The sequence below is a fragment of the Nipponia nippon genome, unplaced genomic scaffold (assembly GCF_047370975.1).
Source record: "Nipponia nippon isolate SJK-2023a ecotype South Korea unplaced genomic scaffold, ASM4737097v1 scaffold_19, whole genome shotgun sequence".
NCBI lineage: Eukaryota > Metazoa > Chordata > Aves > Pelecaniformes > Threskiornithidae > Nipponia > Nipponia nippon.
The window spans coordinates 3,461,999-3,469,305 of NW_028262335.1; the positions used below are offsets into that span (position 1 = coordinate 3,461,999).

Below are 7,307 nucleotides of genomic sequence, written 5' to 3' on the forward strand. Positions count from 1 at the left end.
TGTGTATTTGACACACAAACCTAACCTCCTTTCTTCACTCTGTCAGGTTATTTCTCAGTTTCTAAGCTCTCTTAGCTATAAAAGCTGATTGTAGTAGGTATGCCTTTAACGTCTAGAGACAACTAAGTATTTGAATGTCCAAATATTACATTCTTGTTTTTCCTAATTAAAGAATGGGCTAGAAAATGTCTTAATCTTGTGTAATAATATGCCATTAGGCAATTCTCCCAATTTATGAGCGTGGTTTCAAATGACATAGTAGTCAGGGCAATTGGTTTGTCTTTTTTTTTTCCCCCTTCCCCCCCCCCTTTTTTTTTTCCCCCTTTTTTTTTCTGATCAGCTCCTATCTAAGGTTTTCTAGCAAAAGGACAGGAACCAACATAAGACACAGCCTGGAAAGTTTTAGCCTCTAAGTCATACTGCTGAGGTCAACGTATCTGATACAAAAAGTAAGTATCTGAGTACAAAAAATCATGTGTAAAAGAATTTCCCAGGACTGGCAACAGGGAGAGTTTTCTGGCCTGTTTTCCAGAAAAAATAGGACTGAAATGAGCATACTGAGCATTTTGTATATATACATATGTCAGTTCCTTTTTAATCAATGGTGTCAATTTTTTTAACCCATTGGACAACTTCAATCAAATTTGGCTGAGGATGCAATGCCATTAAGTTTTATAAAGTTTCTTGGAAGGAGATGACTTGGATAAAGAGGAAAGATTCTAGCAACACTTTCACTGAGGGAAAGGTTGCAGTGGGAGACCAGTGTTCCTCAGAAGAAAGAATCCATCTCACATGCCCAAAGTGAAACCAGGCTTCCCAGCTGCCATCGTTCTTAGAATTTCTTATTCTTAAATTCATTCTTGATTGAACTAGGTATTTAAAAGGATGGGAAGCGGAAAGTACTTATTGTTGCTGCTGGCTTTTCGGAAAGGCTATTACATCACACAATGCTATTACGAGTCTGTAATAAAAGCAACAACAACGAAAAGGATGAAGAGGTTGTGTTTAATAGGAATGTTCCAACCTGCATGCATTTTTAACTGAATGCATTAATTTCAGACTTTGTGTGTTTTAATTTCAAATACAATGAAAGGGGCTTTCCAAAAGAAGCCCTATCAGTAACTGGAAGAAGCATCTCAGTTTTATAACAAACCCACACTGCTGTTCTCTAAATGTTGCCTATATTTCCTAGAAAATAATCCTCTATCTTAATACGAAAAAAAAAAGCAGAACAAATAGAAGCAAACAAACAACCCCTATTTCTCTGTTCTTCCATCAGAGGACAATGTCTATCAGAAAAAAAGGGGAAAGGCCCTATGAGCATGCTGCTATTATTTATAATGTTTACTTGATTATACACATCTGTCTCTAACTTCTGAATCTCCTTTTGTTTTAGGTGTTAAAGGTAGCAATGCCCGAAGATAAGGTTGCTTGGCATTTTCTACTTTAACTAATTTAGTTAATGCCGAGGTTAGCTAATGCTTAGGCAATTTTTACACCAGGTATCTGATTTGTGCTGATCATCTGTATGTGTTGCATGGAGTTGAGGTGCAGGGGATCAGAGAAGGTCCTGTAAGTCAGTGGTTATTCAAATGTCGCTTGATACGTACAGCAAAAGAATGCAGAGACCCAGCTAAGCCATGAGGGAAAGTCTCTTTAACATGCCCAAGACATTCCTTCAGTGTTGTCTATTCGCTGTGCTGCTAACAGTGATAGCTTAGTAAAAAAAGTAGTCATAGAATACTGCAGAAGTAGCACTGTTACACACACTCTCAAGCAAAAGTACTCATGACATTTTCTAATTTTGAAGTGGCTGATTTTAGTCTCATATTGTACTTTTAGCATAGTTCTTTGTGTTTTTAATATGTGCGTTCAGTTAATATACATCTAGCTGTATCGGTGAAAATAAAACACTGAGAATGTCATCTCTCAATATCTGTCAAACAGATAAATGAGACCACTGAATTTAAAAGGATACATATTAAAATAACCTTGTCTAAAATCTGTATTTCAGTGTCTGTCAGTGTTGTTATTTAAAGCATTGCAGTACGCTGATGAAAAATCACTAAACTCTTGCTACTTAGCTAGATGAAACAACACCAGACCCTAAAACTTCACGAGGAGTCTCAGTAGTACCAAAGGCAGTGCATGTTGGGATACACGTTACATACTATAGGGCGTACAAATAAAAGGTGGAATTCTTAATAAATTAAAAAAGAAAAATGAAAGCATTTACTGTCATAGAAAACAAAGAATCTGATGGTTAAAGGAAGGAAAGCAAGCAGTCACCAAGAATTACGTTCTTGACACCTCTCTTGATCTATTTATGCATTTTAGCCACTGGAGAGCTCTCTTCCTGGGGATCTTGGAAAGTGACACCGTAGTAACAACACACAGGGAGAGCATTCAGGATCCCAAAGATTTTAGGCATTGTAAGAGAAGCCAAAATACTAAACTTCCCTGGAAATCTTTCAGTAGCCCAGAGACGACAGACGGGACAAAGGGCAACACTGGTGCAATGTGATTTCATTGAGAAACGTCACTTAGTGAGAAAGCAATCGGAGTTTGAACTAGCGGTAGCTGACAAAGTATTTGAACTGGTCTGAACATGTAACAAGGAATAAAATCTCATTTATGCCAAGTATGTCACAGATTGGCATATTTCTGTCCCTCTATGCCGCTCTGGTACAGATACTTGTTTTCTGGCACACACACTTTTCTTATTCTTAGTATTAAATATTTGTCAATCCATTTAATTATGCCTCATCAATCAAACCACTCTGCAATATGTTAAATCCATTGCAGGTGCTCCTAATAACACGATCTGCAGAGCTATATTGATTTAGCAATTTACCTTGGTATATTTGTCCACTGTGATCAACAAGGAAGATGGTACGAAGCTCTTGTTGCATACTTGTTGAAATGTAGCAATGGCTTAAAACAAGAGTTCTCAGTGGGAAAAAAACTGGTTATAATGAGCTGGGGTCATAACAAAATCCCAATACATAAGGGAAATCCCAAGTCATTTCAGTAACTGTAGTTTCAGTAGATGGACGTTCTCACAGGGTGTTTCTGTTCTCTAGTAAAAAGAATAGAAAAAGAAATCAGCTTCCTTGCTTTATATAAAGTTTCACACATACACAAACCAGCAATCTAAAATAAAAGAACAGACTATTGTTTGTTTGCAACTCGGGACTTTTGCCTCAATCAGCTGCGCTCTTGCTGAGCACAGAAAATTTCTTGCCAATTAATGAACAACCAACGGAAGGGGATGCATCCTGGTCTGTTCCCAAGCAACGATAAGGTCACTTTTTTTTTTTTCCCTAATTACAGAATATAACATCAAAAAGTACTTATGTGAAACAGCCAATTCCTGACCTTGGGAAGCTCAGAAATGCTACCAACAGTAACTGGTTTTGCTGACTCTGAGCCACAAGATGGCTGTTGGAAGAGTTCTCCAGACAGCAGAGAATCTAGATGTACTGGGAAAAAAGAATCTTCTCAGCTGATATTAGTCTTACTGCAAAGAGTCTTGCTTCAGCCGAGATCTATAAATCCCCACACGCAAAGCCCACTGACTCCATTCATGTTCCCTAGTTTTCATTCCAGTTACTTCCACACGAACATATCCTCAGTTTAAATAGTACAATATATAGCAGTGCTACACTCTGGCCTTCCAGAAGCAGCAAAGCCACTCTTAGTATCGTTATGCTTAAAAAGTCAAACTTTCTGGAAGTGTAACTGCGCACTTCTGCTACCAGAGATTTGGATTCAGTGTTCATATGCAAAACAAGATATGATGATATGTCTGTCATTTTATTCACTTTTTGATTGGGTTAAATCATTCAGAACTTTGATTGAAATAAAAACTTAAGCAGCTAAAAATGTGTCAGACTGATCATGTTAATAATAATGATAACATAGCTTAATTTTCAACTAGATTTCTTTTACAGATATCATTTATATAAAGTTGATGTGGATAAAATCTTATAACTCTCTTTCTGTTACCTCAACTAATACTATTACCTTATATAGCGTGATAAAATAATTAATGTAACAAAAAAAAAAGGAATCTGTATAAAATGTCTTTTTTTTTGGTGCATAGCAGCTTCAAAACTGAAGTGCATTTTGAGTCAGACTGAAAAATGAGAAGAGCTGACAGAGAACTCGGTGCTCTCAGGAAAGACTTGGCTTCCATGAAAGAAACCAAAACCATATCGCAGAATTACTATGCCCACAGGCTGGCTGAGAGAGAAAGACGACCTGAGAAGAAAGATCACATCATGTCTGTACTTTCAGTAATTCTGACTACAGCTTCTGGAAGAGTGGTAGATTTACATGTTGTCATTCTCCATAGAGAGACATAGAGAGACATCTTGACAAAGATGTTATCATTTGAATGTCATTTGTATTATGCCCTTTCTCCCATACCTTGCTAGAAATGGAGAGGCTCAAGGGTGAATCTTCCATGGTCCAGACAGGACAGCCACTTAATCATTACAGCTGTAAAGAAAGCGGTGCGTAATAAAGGTTGGACAGGTAATATCATGCGAAGGCTGAGGCCTTTTAAAGATCTTTCATGCCCTTTCTTCACACCTCCCTAGCACTGGTTTAATTTAAAGCAAAAATCTTCTCTGCTGCTCATTTGCTGTAGTAATCGTATCGTAAATCTAAATGACCCACAACAGCATTATTTGGTTTGGGCCCTGCTCCCCACCCCCCAGCCTTTGCACCGATACAAATTAATCCGCGAGCAGCAGCTTTGACTTTAGCGTGGTCTTATCTCATGTCAAAGTCTTTGTCTGCAGTTCTGTAAAGCTTATGGTTTCCCCTACCTAACCAGAAAGTGCAGGAAGGCTTCTATAAAGCCATCAGTTACATGAAAGGACTGGTAAAAGGCAAGAAACTAAGCACATACTCGCCTTTAGCTGGCAAGTTTCTAAACGTACAGTATGTCCACGCAGAGATCTAATAAGCAGCAGCCAGTTTGCAGTAAATTCACTTCTTTTTTATTTCATAGCAATTCCCCCCACGTAGAAAGTTGCTCAGGGCCCCATTTGAAATCGTTCTTCCTGGTCACGCGACCAATCAGACTGTAACTTGGAACATGCATTCTCCAAGTCAAGTAGACTTTCCAGCCAGAACCAGGACAAATAGTTAAGTTATAGTCAAAGAAGGATGTTCAAGGTTTACATTATTTGATTTTGACTGCATAGTTATTCTTCATGAGTCTGGCATTGAGCTTTATCTAGCACTTAAAAGATCTTGTTTTTCAGCTACTTACAAGCCAGTCAAACTCTAAAATGTTAGAGCAGAACATTGTCAAGGCAGACATTTGCCACAATCTGAATTCTTGAATTCCCCTACTACAAGGTAACTCTTGTGTCAGGAGTATTCTCAGCCTTTTGAGAAGCCATGAAAGTCTGCCAAAAACTGACCAACCTAAAGCCTCATAAAAATCCAAATCTTGCACAAACTTGATGGTGAATGCATTTGATTTTCAGTAGGGAGATCCCTAATAAATTCTTTCTCTCTAAGCATTCTCAAGCCACTGACAGCTCCCAAAGTTGCCTGTTGTGCAATATCTTCACATCATTGAATTCCCACATGGAGTTTCAGAAGCAAAACCAGACTTTCTCTACAGCAATTTCTCCTCATCAGCATATGACCAGGAACTGGAACTGAGCAGAGGAAGACTATCTCCTCTGCTTTCAAGGAGCCCTTCAAAGTGAAGTTTTGGAAAGAAAGTGCCATATAATTCATATAGAGGACAAAGACAGAATCAACTGAAGGGATGAAAAAGCTTAGACTAGAAGAAACTCACGACTAGGACTGGAGAGAAAGGAGACCAGATCACTCAGGAGGAAGACAACTGGTGAGGAAAGCTTGAACTGATTTGATACTGCAAATAAAAACCATGTTAGAGGGAGCGGACATGTGCAAAGAAATTTTAATGCTAGCATTCCTTAAATTTTGAGTATCAGACTTAGCATTTTTACTGGTGTTCTTGTACTCTAGTCTAGGCATTAATTATTTGAGATTCATTAAAACTAAAATCTAACCTATCAGATCCAGTTTTCACCTACAGTTTCTGGAAGATGCTATTCCAACTGTGAACAGAATCAAACCTGAAAGTATACTCAGGCACTCAAGAATTCCAGTCTGTAAACTCTTGGCAGAAGATGCCAAAGAAAACTTCGGTGAAAACTACTATGAAGTGAGAGATTCAAGCATAGGACAGAACCAAAGTGAGAGGTAAAAGAAGCTTTTGCAGAGCCTTGTCATTACACAAAAGATCTACTTTCAGATATTTTGTATGTGTGAACTGACAGACAGGTCTTTTGTAGCCAGGTTCAGTTATTTCAGCAAAGCATTTAACCCGTCAAGTTCATCTGTAAGTCAATAAACAGTTCCCAAATAAACCAGCTGTTTCAGGATGAAACACTACTCTGTCATTTACTGGAAATTATTTATGATCTTACTGCACTCCCTGTATTAAGTGTTTTTTGGGTTTTTTTTGGTTTTGTGTTTTGTTTGGTTTGTGTTGGTTTTGTTTTTTTTTTACTTTGGGAACAAATACACCCTTATAGAAGATTACTGGAATTATGAACATTTCACTTCCTTCTAATAACGAGAAATTCTGCTCACATTTACACAAATATAAATCCAAACAAACTCTAGTGACTTCAACAGCATAACTCTGGGTGTCTATTACTGGAAAGACAAAGAATCTTACTCATACTAAGTTCAAAATAAAAAGGAGATATGCCTGAGTTTTCCTTGTTAACTACCCTTTGTGCAAATATTTTTCATTTGTTCACCGATATGCAATTGTTAATGTTACTGCTGTAATTAAAATGTGCTCTATGTATATGCCTGCGGAGTAAAACAAGGAAATTGAAAAAGCACCAAGAGTTCCAATTCTATACATTTTAACCCAAAATCGAAAATAAAAATGTTTGGGGAAGACTGGCCATATAGTTAAAACACAGGAGTGGGAGTCATTAGTTCCCAGTACTGTCACAGACTTTTTGGGTAACTTATAGCCTTTCTTGGTACTCTGGCTCTCCTTATCCAAAAGCTGAGAGCTATAAAGCTTATCTATTAAGAGAAGCAAGATGAGCTTTCCTTTGCTGACATAAACAAAAGAAAGTTGGGAAATACTAAATAATTTTTGTGAAAGAAACAAATGGGAAGATTTTCAGGACACACACTTCTTTCAAAGAGTGTGAAACTTTTTTCTATGACTATAGCTGAGCATCTCAACTCTTGACAGTTTAGGGTCTTATTTTCCTCTTCCTAGCAGC

At 37.6% G+C, this 7,307-nt stretch overlaps 1 protein-coding gene across 3 annotated transcripts in view; it reads right to left on the reverse strand.

Annotated features, from left to right (window-relative positions):
* Nucleotides 1–2,972, reverse strand: part of TNFRSF8 (TNF receptor superfamily member 8) — a 29,773-nt gene extending 26,801 nt beyond the window's left edge. For all 3 annotated transcript variants that reach the window (XM_087755430.1, XM_009460961.2, XM_087755429.1), the window contains exon 1: nucleotides 2,855–2,972. The gene's annotated coding sequence lies outside the window, so the exon portion shown is untranslated. The remainder of the gene's footprint in view (nucleotides 1–2,854) is intronic.
* Nucleotides 2,973–7,307: the final 4,335 nt, after the last annotated feature.